We start from the raw sequence: 12,311 nt of genomic DNA, 5'->3' as shown, positions 1-12,311 counted from the left end.
AGAGGGAAGAGGAGAGACATACTGGGGCTGGAGAGGTCTAGAGGGCAGAGGAGAGACATACTGGGGCTGGAGAGGTTTAGAGGGCAGAGGAGAGACATAAAACTGGTACTGGAGAGGTCTAGAGGGCAGAGGAGAGACATACTGGGGCTGGAGAGGTCTAGAGGGCAGAGGAGAGACATAATACTGGGACTGGAGAGGTCTAGAGGGAAGAGGAGAGATATACTGGGGCTGGAGAGGTCTAGAGGGAAGAGGAGAGACATACTGGGACTGGAGAGGTCTAGAGGGAAGAGGAGAGACATAATACTGGGACTGGAGAGGTCTAGAGGGAAGAGGAGAGACATACTGGGGCTGGAGAGGTCTAGAGGGAAGAGGAGAGACATACTGGGACTGGAGAGGTCTAGAGGGCAGAGGAGAGACATACTGGGGCTGGAGAGGTCTAGAGGGCAGAGGAGAGACATACTGGGGCTGGAGAGGTCTAGAGGGCTGAGGAGAGACATACTGGGACTGGAGAGGTCTAGAGGGAAGAGGAGAGACATACTGGGACTGGAGAGGTCTAGAGGGAAGAGGAGAGACATAATACTGGGACTGGAGAGGTCTAGAGGGAAGAGGAGAGACATACTGGGGCTGGAGAGGTCTAGAGGGAAGAGGAGAGACATAATACTGGGACTGGAGAGGTCTAGAGGGAAGAGGAGAGACATACTGGGGCTGGAGAGGTCTAGAGGGAAGAGGAGAGACATACTGGGGCTGGAGAGGTCTAGAGGGAAGAGGAGAGACATACTGGGACTGGAGAGGTCTAGAGGGCAGAGGAGAGACATACTGGGGCTGGAGAGGTCTAGAGGGCTGAGGAGAGACATACTGGGACTGGAGAGGTCTAGAGGGCAGAGGAGGGACATACTGGGTCTGGAGAGGTCTAGAGGGCAGAGGAGAGACATACTGGGACTGGAGAGGTCTATAGGGAAGAGGAGAGACATGCTGGGGCTGGAGAGGTCTAGAGGGAAGAGGAGAGACATACTGGGGCTGGAGAGGTCTAGAGGGAAGAGGAGAGACATACTGGGGCTGGAGAGGTCTAGAGGGCAGAGGAGAGACATACTGGGGCTGGAGAGGTCTAGAGGGGAGAGCAGAGACATACTGGGGCTGGAGAGGTCTAGAGGGCAGAGGAGAGACATACTGGGGCTGGAGAGGTCTATAGGGAAGAGGAGAGACATGCTGGGGCTGGAGAGGTCTAGAGGGGAGAGCAGAGACATACTGGGGCTGGAGAGGTCTAGAGGGCAGAGGAGGGACATACTGGGTCTGGAGAGGTCTAGAGGGCAGAGGAGAGACATACTGGGACTGGAGAGGTCTAGAGGGCAGAGGAGGGACATACTGGGTCTGGAGAGGTCTAGAGGGCAGAGGAGAGACATACTGGGACTGGAGAGGTCTATAGGGAAGAGGAGAGACATGCTGGGGCTGGAGAGGTCTAGAGGGAAGAGGAGAGACATACTGGGGCTGGAGAGGTCTAGAGGGAAGAGGAGAGACATACTGGGGCTGGAGAGGTCTAGAGGGCAGAGGAGAGACATACTGGGGCTGGAGAGGTCTAGAGGGGAGAGCAGAGACATACTGGGGCTGGAGAGGTCTAGAGGGCAGAGGAGAGACATACTGGGGCTGGAGAGGTCTATAGGGAAGAGGAGAGACATGCTGGGGCTGGAGAGGTCTAGAGGGGAGAGCAGAGACATACTGGGGCTGGAGAGGTCTAGAGGGCAGAGGAGAGACATACTGGGGCTGGAGAGGTCTAGAGGGAAGAGGAGAGACATACTGGGGCTGGAGAGGTCTAGAGGGAAGAGGAGAGACATACTGGGGCTGGAGAGGTCTAGAGGGCAGAGGAGAGACATACTGAGACTGGAGAGGTCTAGAGGGCAGAGGAGAGACATACTGGGGCTGGAGAGGTCTAGAGGGCAGAGGAGAGACATACTGGGGCTGGAGAGGTCTAGAGGGAAGAGGAGAGACATACTGGGGCTGTAATTATCCTTAATTCATTAACTACACACAAACTCATTCCCCCTCTCTCTCTCTCTCTCTCTCTCTCTCTCTCTCTCTCTCTCTCTCTCTCTCTCTCTCTCTCTCTCTCTCTCTCTCTCTCTCTCTCTCTCTCTCTCTCTCTCTCTCTCTCTCTCTCTCTCTCTCTCTCTCTCTCTCTCTCCAACACTCTCTCTCTCTCTCTCTCTCTCTCTCTCTCTGAGTCCAACACTAGATGAAAGGCCCTCTATATCCGTGCCGAGTGTGTCTACTGTATTGGGTAAGATGTACCAGCTAATCCGATTAGCATGAGGATTTGATTTCCCATGACACTGTCTGTCTGGTCTGGCGTAGAGTAGCCTGAGTCAGCTTATTCCTCCTAGCTCCATCACATATCTATATAGAACTGAACAGGCTTGGTCCAGTGTCTCCCGACCCCTCCTGTCTCAGCCTCCAGTATTTATGCTGCAGTAGTTTATGTGTCGGGGGGTTAGAGTCAGTCTGTTATATCTGGAGTATTTCTCCTGTCTTATCTGGTGTCCTGTGGGAATTTAAGTATGTGGTCTAATAGGAATAACATATCTCTCTTTACCTCTCCCTCTCTACATCTATCCCTCCCATCCATGCATCCTCATCCTCTATTCCATCCATCCCTCCAACCAGGTGATGAGTTCATTTCTCTCCCATCAGCAGCAGCACTGCCAGTTGTCTGGGCGACCCGTGTGACCCAAGAGAGTCTCCTAACAGCCTCCTCTCACATATCACCATCAATTGGTCTGCACCACCCTGTCAGAGACAATCAATACATCATTCCTTCAGTAACCAGGAGGCCTCCCTCCCTCCTCTCCACCACTCCCTCGCACTCCTCAGAGCCTCTTCCTTCAGTAACCAGGAGGCCTCCCTCCCTCCTCTCCACCACTCCCTCGCACTCCTCAGAGCCTCTTCCTTCAGTAACCAGGAGGCCTCCCTCCCTCCTCTCCACCACTCCCTCGCACTCCTCAGAGCCTCTTCCTTCAGTAACCAGGAGGCATCCCTCTCTCCTCTCCACCACTCCCTCCCTCCTCTCCACCACTCCCTCTCTCCTCTCCACCACTCCCTCCCTCCTCTCCACCACTCCCTCCCTCCTCTCCACCACTCCCTCTCTCCTCTCCACCACTCCCTCCCTCCTCTCCACCACTCACTCCCTCCTCTCCACCACTCCCTCTCTCCTCTCCACCATTCTCTCTCTCTCCTCTCCACCACTCCCTCCCTCCTCTCTCCTCTCCACCACTCCCTCTCTCCTCTCTCCTCTCCACCACTCCCTCCCTCCTCTCCACCACTTCCTCCCTCCTCTCCACCACTCCCTCTCTCCTCTCTCCTCTCTCCTCTCCACCACTCTCTCTCTCTCCTTTCCACCACTCCCTCTCTCCTCTCTCCTCTCTCCTCTCCACCACTCCCTCTCTCCTCTCTCCTCTCTCCTCTCTCCTCTCTCCACTCTCCTCTCCATCACTCCCTCTCTCCTCTCCACCACTCTCTCTCTCCTCTCCACCACTCTCTCTCTCTCCTTTCCACCACTCCCTCTCTCCTCTCTCCTCTCCACCACTCCCTCTCTCCTCTCTCCTCTCTCCTCTCCACCACTCCCTCTCTCCTCTCTCCTCTCTCCTCTCCATCACTCCCTCTCTCCTCTCTCCTCTCTCCTCTCTCCTCTCCATCACTCCCTCTCTCCTCTCTCCTCTCTCCTCTCTCCTCTCCATCACTCCCTCTCTCCTCTCTCCTCTCTCCTCTCCATCACTCCCTCTCTCCTCTCCACCACTCTCTCTCTCTCCTTTCCACCACTCACTCTCTCCTCTCTCCTCTCTCCTCTCCACCACTCCCTCTCTCCTCTCTCCTCTATCCTCTCTCCTCTCTCCTCTCTCCTCTCTCCTCTCCACCACTCCCCTGCTCTCCTCAGAGCCTCTTCATTCCCTGGACCACTTTACTTCCATTCTATTATTATCTCTCTGGTTGGATCGATGCAGCCCACCAGGCCTGTAAACCACACCACAATTAGAGCTGCTGCTAATCTTCCTGTTGACTCCAGCTCATTCACAACATCCAATACTCAACATAAAGACCGTACAGAAAGTAATTCAATCAAATGAGAATCTGAGGAATTAAATCACTTAAACAATTCACAGAGGCCTTAGTGAAATACCACACATCTGAGCTAATAATCTGCAAGATAAATGGTATATATATCAACTGTCAATATGTATTTTTCATATCGATAACCTATTTTCCTCGTTCTGCATTTTGCTTCAGAAGATTTCAACAGGTGAGAAAACAAGACAATTCTTACAGGAAACACAATAACCAACTGGACTGATGTGAGCCCTGCACACTGGACAGGATGTTGTCTTAGTAAAACACCTACAGGAAACACAATAACCAACTGGACTGATGTGAGCCCTACACACTGGACAGGATGTTGTCTTAGTAAAACACATACAGGAAACACAATAACCAACTGGACTGATGTGAGCCCTGCACACTGGACAGGATGTTGTCTTAGTAAAACACATACAGGAAACACAATAACCAACTGGACTGATGTGAGCCCTACACACTGGACAGGATGTTGTCTTAGTAAAACACATACAGGAAACACAATAACCAACTGGACTGATGTGGCCCTACACACTGGACAGGATGTTGTCTTAGTAAAACACCTACAGGAAACACAATAACCATACTGGACTGACGTGAGCCCTACACACTGGACAGGATGTTGTCTTAGTAAAACACATACAGGAAACACAATAACCAACTGGACTGATGTGGCCCTACACACTGGACAGGATGTTGTCTTAGTAAAACACATACAGGAAACACAATAACCAACTGGACTGATGTGGCCCTACACACTGGACAGGATGTTGTCTTAGTAAAACACCTACAGGAAACACAATAACCAACTGGACTGACGTGAGCCCTACACACTGGACAGGATGTTGTCTTAGTAAAACACATACAGGAAACACAATAACCAACTGGACTGATGTGGCCCTACACACTGGACAGGATGTTGTCTTAGTAAAAGACCTACAGGAAACACAATAACCAACTGGACTGATGTGGCCCTACACACTGGACAGGATGTTGTCTTAGTAAAACACCTACAGGAAACACAATAACCAACTGGACTGATGTGGCCCTACACACTGGACAGGATGTTGTCTTAGTAAAACACCTACAGGAAACACAATAACCAACTGGACTGATGTGGCCCTACACACTGGACAGGATGTTGTCTTAGTAAAACACATACAGGAAACACAATAACCAACTGGACTGATGTGGCCCTACACACTGGACAGGATGTTGTCTTAGTAAAACACCTACAGGAAACACAATAACCATACTGGACTGACGTGAGCCCTACACACTGGACAGGATGTTGTCTTAGTAAAACACATACAGGAAACACAATAACCAACTGGACTGATGTGGCCCTACACACTGGACAGGATGTTGTCTTAGTAAAACACATACAGGAAACACAATAACCATACTGGACTGACGTGAGCCCTACACACTGGACAGGATGTTGTCTTAGTAAAACACCTACAGGAAACACAATAACCATACTGGACTGACGTGAGCCCTACACACTGGACAGGATGTTGTCTTAGTAAAACACCTACAGGAAACACAATAACCAACTGGACTGATGTGGCCCTACACACTGGACAGGATGTTGTCTTAGTAAAACACATACAGGAAACACAATAACCATACTGGACTGACGTGAGCCCTACACACTGGACAGGATGTTGTCTTAGTAAAACACATACAGGAAACACAATAACCAACTGGACTGATGTGGCCCTACACACTGGACAGGATGTTGTCTTAGTAAAACACCTACAGGAAACACAATAACCATACTGGACTGACGTGAGCCCTACACACTGGACAGGATGTTGTCTTAGTAAAACACCTACAGGAAACACAATAACCAACTGGACTGATGTGAGCCCTGCACACTGGACAGGATGTTGTCTTAGTAAAACACCTACAGGAAACACAATAACCAACTGGACTGATGTGGCCCTACACACTGGACAGGATGTTGTCTTAGTAAAACACCTACAGGAAACACAATAACCAACTGGACTGATGTGAGCCCTGCACACTGGACAGGATGTTGTCTTAGTAAAACACCTACAGGAAACACAATAACCAACTGGACTGATGTGAGCCCTGCACACTGGACAGGATGTTGTCTTAGTAAAACACCTACAGGAAACACAATAACCAACTGGACTGATGTGAGCCCTACACACTGGACAGGATGTTGTCTTAGTAAAACACATACAGGAAACACAATAACCAACTGGACTGATGTGAGCCCTGCACACTGGACAGGATGTTGTCTTAGTAAAACACCTACAGGAAACACAATAACCAACTGGACTGATGTGAGCCCTAAACACTGGACAGGATGTTGTCTTAGTAAAACACCTACAGGAAACACAATAACCAACTGGACTGATGTGGCCCTACACACTGGACAGGATGTTGTCTTAGTAAAACACCTACGGGAAACACAATAACCATACTGGACTGATGTGAGCCCTACACACTGGACAGGATGTTGTCTTAGTAAAACACCTACAGGAAACACAATAACCATACTGGACTGATGTGAGCCCTACACACTGGACAGGATGTTGTCTTAGTAAAACACCTACAGGAAACACAATAACCAACTGGACTGATGTGAGCCCTACACACTGGACAGGATGTTGTCTTAGTAAAACACCTACAGGAAACACAATAACCAACTGGACTGATGTGGCCCTACACACTGGACAGGATGTTGTCTTAGTAAAACACCTACAGGAAACACAATAACCAACTGGACTGATGTGAGCCCTGCACACTGGACAGGATGTTGTCTTAGTAAAACACCTACAGGAAACACAATAACCAACTGGACTGATGTGAGCCCTACACACTGGACAGGATGTTGTCTTAGTAAAACACATACAGGAAACACAATAACCAACTGGACTGATGTGAGCCCTACACACTGGACAGGATGTTGTCTTAGTAAAACACATACAGGAAACACAATAACCAACTGGACTGATGTGAGCCCTGCACACTGGACAGGATGTTGTCTTAGTAAAACACCTACAGGAAACACAATAACCAACTGGACTGATGTGAGCCCTAAACACTGGACAGGATGTTGTCTTAGTAAAACACCTACAGGAAACACAATAACCAACTGGACTGATGTGAGCCCTACACACTGGACAGGATGTTGTCTTAGTAAAACACCTACAGGAAACACAATAACCATACTGGACTGATGTGAGCCCTACACACTGGACAGGATGTTGTCTTAGTAAAACACCTACAGGAAACACAATAACCATACTGGACTGATGTGAGCCCTACACACTGGACAGGATGTTGTCTTAGTAAAACACCTACAGGAAACACAATAACCAACTGGACTGATGTGAGCCCTACACACTGGACAGGATGTTGTCTTAGTAAAACACCTACAGGAAACACAATAACCATACTGGACTGACGTGAGCCCTACACACTGGACAGGATGTTGTCTTAGTAAAACACATACAGGAAACACAATAACCAACTGGACTGATGTGGCCCTACACACTGGACAGGATGTTGTCTTAGTAAAACACCTACAGGAAACACAATAACCAACTGGACTGATGTGGCCCTACACACTGGACAGGAAGTTGTCTTAGTAAAACACCTACAGGAAACACAATAACCATACTGGACTGACGTGAGCCCTACACACTGGACAGGATGTTGTCTTAGTAAAACACCTACAGGAAACACAATAACCAACTGGACTGATGTGAGCCCTGCACACTGGACAGGATGTTGTCTTAGTAAAACACCTACAGGAAACACAATAACCAACTGGACTGATGTGGCCCTACACACTGGACAGGATGTTGTCTTAGTAAAACACCTACAGGAAACACAATAACCAACTGGACTGATGTGAGCCCTGCACACTGGACAGGATGTTGTCTTAGTAAAACACCTACAGGAAACACAATAACCAACTGGACTGATGTGAGCCCTACACACTGGACAGGATGTTGTCTTAGTAAAACACATACAGGAAACACAATAACCAACTGGACTGATGTGAGCCCTACACACTGGACAGGATGTTGTCTTAGTAAAACACATACAGGAAACACAATAACCAACTGGACTGATGTGAGCCCTGCACACTGGACAGGATGTTGTCTTAGTAAAACACCTACAGGAAACACAATAACCAACTGGACTGATGTGAGCCCTAAACACTGGACAGGATGTTGTCTTAGTAAAACACCTACAGGAAACACAATAACCAACTGGACTGATGTGAGCCCTACACACTGGACAGGATGTTGTCTTAGTAAAACACCTACAGGAAACACAATAACCATACTGGACTGATGTGAGCCCTACACACTGGACAGGATGTTGTCTTAGTAAAACACCTACAGGAAACACAATAACCATACTGGACTGATGTGAGCCCTACACACTGGACAGGATGTTGTCTTAGTAAAACACCTACAGGAAACACAATAACCAACTGGACTGATGTGAGCCCTACACACTGGACAGGATGTTGTCTTAGTAAAACACCTACAGGAAACACAATAACCATACTGGACTGACGTGAGCCCTACACACTGGACAGGATGTTGTCTTAGTAAAACACATACAGGAAACACAATAACCAACTGGACTGATGTGGCCCTACACACTGGACAGGATGTTGTCTTAGTAAAACACCTACAGGAAACACAATAACCAACTGGACTGATGTGGCCCTACACACTGGACAGGAAGTTGTCTTAGTAAAACACATACAGGAAACACAATAACCATACTGGACTGATGTGGCCCTACACACTGGACAGGAGGTTTTGTTAGTAAAACACCTACAGGAAACACAATAACCAACTGGACTGATGTGAGCCCTACACACTGGACAGGATGTTGTCTTAGTAAAACACCTACAGGAAACACAATAACCATACTGGACTGATGTGAGCCCTACACACTGGACAGGATGTTGTCTTAGTAAAACACATACAGCTCCACTCTCTCTTAAAGCTGATTCAGTAAATCCCTCTAATACCAGAGAGAGTGAAGACAGACTTGGGTGAATACGGACAGTATTTCAGATCAATTCTCATCCCATCAAGGGAGTCTCCAATACACATAATTTCCATGTATTGTTTTAATATCGAGTGCAAAGAGATGACATGCTCAATCTTAAATTAATTCAATAATGAGCTCTGGCCATAATTAGGCCAATTTGGTGGAGGAAGCACTAATGACGTTTAACGCAGGACCGGCAGCCTTTTTTCCAGAACTGGAATCAGAGCAGATTTCTATGTCTTTCTTTAATATGCATCGGTTCCTCCAATATTCACTGCCTTTGATTAGGACAGTGCCAACTCTGATATTTATTTCTACAATGCCAGCGAATTAGCAGCTGCGTTATGGCAAGGCCAGACTAGACAGGGAGCAAATGTGATTATAGAGTTGTAGGTTTAACAAGCCTGTGTAGTTTGGTCTGGGTGTGAGGGAGGGCAGGCAGTGTTAGTATGAGGCAGGCAGTGTTCGTATGAGGCAGGCAGTGTTAGTATGAGGCAGGCAGTGTTAGTATGAGGAAGGCAGTGTTAGTATGAGGCAGGCAGTGTTAGTATGAGGCAGGCAGTGTTAGTATGAGGCAGGCAGTGTTAGTATGAGGCAGGCAGTGTTAGTATGAGGCAGGCAGTGTTAGTATGAGGCAGGCAGTGTTAGTATGAGGCAGGCAGTGTTAGTATGAGGCAGGCAGTGTTCGTATGAGGCAGGCAGTGTTAGTATGAGGCAGGCAGTGTTAGTATGAGGCAGGCAGTGTTAGTATGTGGCAGGCAGTGTTAGTATGAGGCAGGCAGTGTTAGTATGAGGCAGGCAGTGTGCAGGGCAGCCTTTTGGAACTGTTATGCAGCAGTAATTAGTGACTTAGGCCCCCAGCCTCTCTCTCTCTGTGAAGTCCAGCCCTTTGAAAGGGAGATCCAGCAGAAATGGGGCACTCTGATGGATGTTTGTGAATCTTTCAAGGGGGTGAGAGCGGCTAACGAGGTCTCTGCTATTACCATTTGAGATGTAATTAGTGTTGGTGGAGCAGGAGGAGAGGAGCTGGGCCAGGCAGAGCAGCAGGAGGAGAGGAGCTGGGCCAGGCAGAGCAGCAGGAGGAGAGGAGCTGGGCCAGGCAGAGCAGCAGGAGGAGAGGAGCTGGGCCAGGCAGTATATCAGGAGGAGAGGAGCTGGGCCAGGCAGAGAAGCAGGAGGAAAGGAGCTGGGCCAGGCAGAGCAGCAGGAGGAGGAGCTGGGCCAGGCAGAGCAGCAGGAGGAGAGGAGCTGGGCCAGGCAGAGCAGCAGGAGGAGAGGAGCTGGGCCAGGCAGTATATCAGGAGAAGAGGAGCTGGGCCAGGCAGAGAAGCAGGAGGAGAGGAGCTGGGCCAGGCAGAGCAACAGGAGGAGAGGAGCTGGGCCAGGCAGAGCAGCAGGAGGAGAGGAGCTGGGCCAGGCAGAGCAGCAGGAGGAGAGGAGCTGGGCCAGGCAGGGCAGCAGGAGGACGGGGAGCTGAGCCAGGCATAGCAGCAGGAGGAGAGGTACTGGGCCAGGCAGAACAGCAGGAGTACGGGGAGCTGGGCCAGGAAGAGCAATAGGAGGATGGGGACCTGAGCCAGGCAGAGCAGCAGGAGGACGGGAGAGAGACCAGACCAGACTCCAGGGGAGAAGGGAGGATCTCCAGACTGACCCATACATCCACCAGGTGACCAGACTGTTGCAGCAGGTTGCACTAGGCTGGCACGACCACTGTATTTGTGTAAGGATGGGGCCTCAGAACAGACAAATACTTTCTTAGGTCCCACTTGTGATCAACATTTTTCGTCCATGATGCAATTGAATAATTTATTTTTCTCTTCAAAGGAACCATTTTCAAATGAGATCAATAACAAATCAATACAAATGTAAATGTTTTTGCCTTAAGCTTTTTAAAAAGACTGAGACAATATGATTGTGGGCCATCTACGGTTCCCTGTTTCTCTAATACTCAGATACGGCTAGAACAACCTGAGGGGACCATATGTGTGATGGGACCGTTTATCCTGCAGTGAGGAAGTAATGATGCTGACACAGAACCATCAACCACCAATCAGGGGCCAGCTTCTCTCTCTCTCACATCCTCCATATCTATTGCCTGCAGCCCTTTATGAAAAGTGTCTGTTTGTATGTGTGTGTCGAAGCAGGGTAGGAGGTCCGTGGGGTGACAGATTAGGGGATTTTTAAAAGGCCTCAGTCCCCGCTCAGCCTCTCAGGTCATAGGGGGGTCAGGTCAGGTGCAGTCCTCGCTCTGTTAGTTCTGGGGGCTAACCTCTGACCTCTGGGGTTGAGAGATCACCCACCGGAGACCCTGGGTGTCTGGGAGGGTTGATAGGGGTCATCAGTGTTTTCATTAAACATCAGCCGTGATTAAGTGTAAAGAAATGAATCATTTGTCTTCATCAGGGCTGACCCTACACACACCCTACACACACCCTACACACACCCTACACAGACTAGCTGTGTCAGGGGCAAGAGCCCTCACAACATGAGCAGTATCCAGCTACACCCCCTGTTGCACTGAGCCTAGGGCTGGGTGGTATACCATATTTTACGACGTACCGGTATTGATGTGCGGACCGGTTTGGGTTTTTACTTGACCTTCTAGAACGGTGTTTGAATGCTGTTTGTTAAATGTGATACGCCATGTGTAACGTCCATTTTTATAGTTTACTTCGCTACTTGATTCATCTATTGCTCTCTCTCGCTCGCTCTCTCTCTCTTTTCGTGTCTCTCTCTCTCTCTCTCTCTCTCTCTCTCTCTCGCTCTCTCTCTCTTTTGTCTCTCTCTCTCTCTCTCTCTCTCTCTCTCTCTTTTTTGTGTCTCTCTCTCTCTCTTTTTGTGTCTCTCTCTCTCTCGCTCTCTCTCTCTTTTTGTGTCTCTCTCTCGCGCTCTCTCTCTTTTTGTGTCTCTCTCTCGCGCTCTCTCTCTTTTTGTGTCTCTCTCTCTCTCTTTTTGTGTGTGTCTCTCTCTCTCTCTCTTTGTGTCTCTGTCTTTTTTGTCTCTCTCTCTTTTTGTCTCTCTCTTTTTGTCTCCCTCTCTCTCTTTGTCTCTCTTTGTCTCTCTTTGTCTCTCTTTGTCTCTCTTTGTCTCTCTTTGTCTCTCTCTCTCTCTCTCTTTGTGTCTCTGTGTCTCTCTCT

Source organism: Oncorhynchus keta, chromosome 1 (genome assembly GCF_023373465.1).
Source record: "Oncorhynchus keta strain PuntledgeMale-10-30-2019 chromosome 1, Oket_V2, whole genome shotgun sequence".
NCBI lineage: Eukaryota > Metazoa > Chordata > Actinopteri > Salmoniformes > Salmonidae > Oncorhynchus > Oncorhynchus keta.
The sequence above is the reverse complement of the archived record's forward strand: the minus strand, read 5'-3'. Positions refer to the sequence as shown.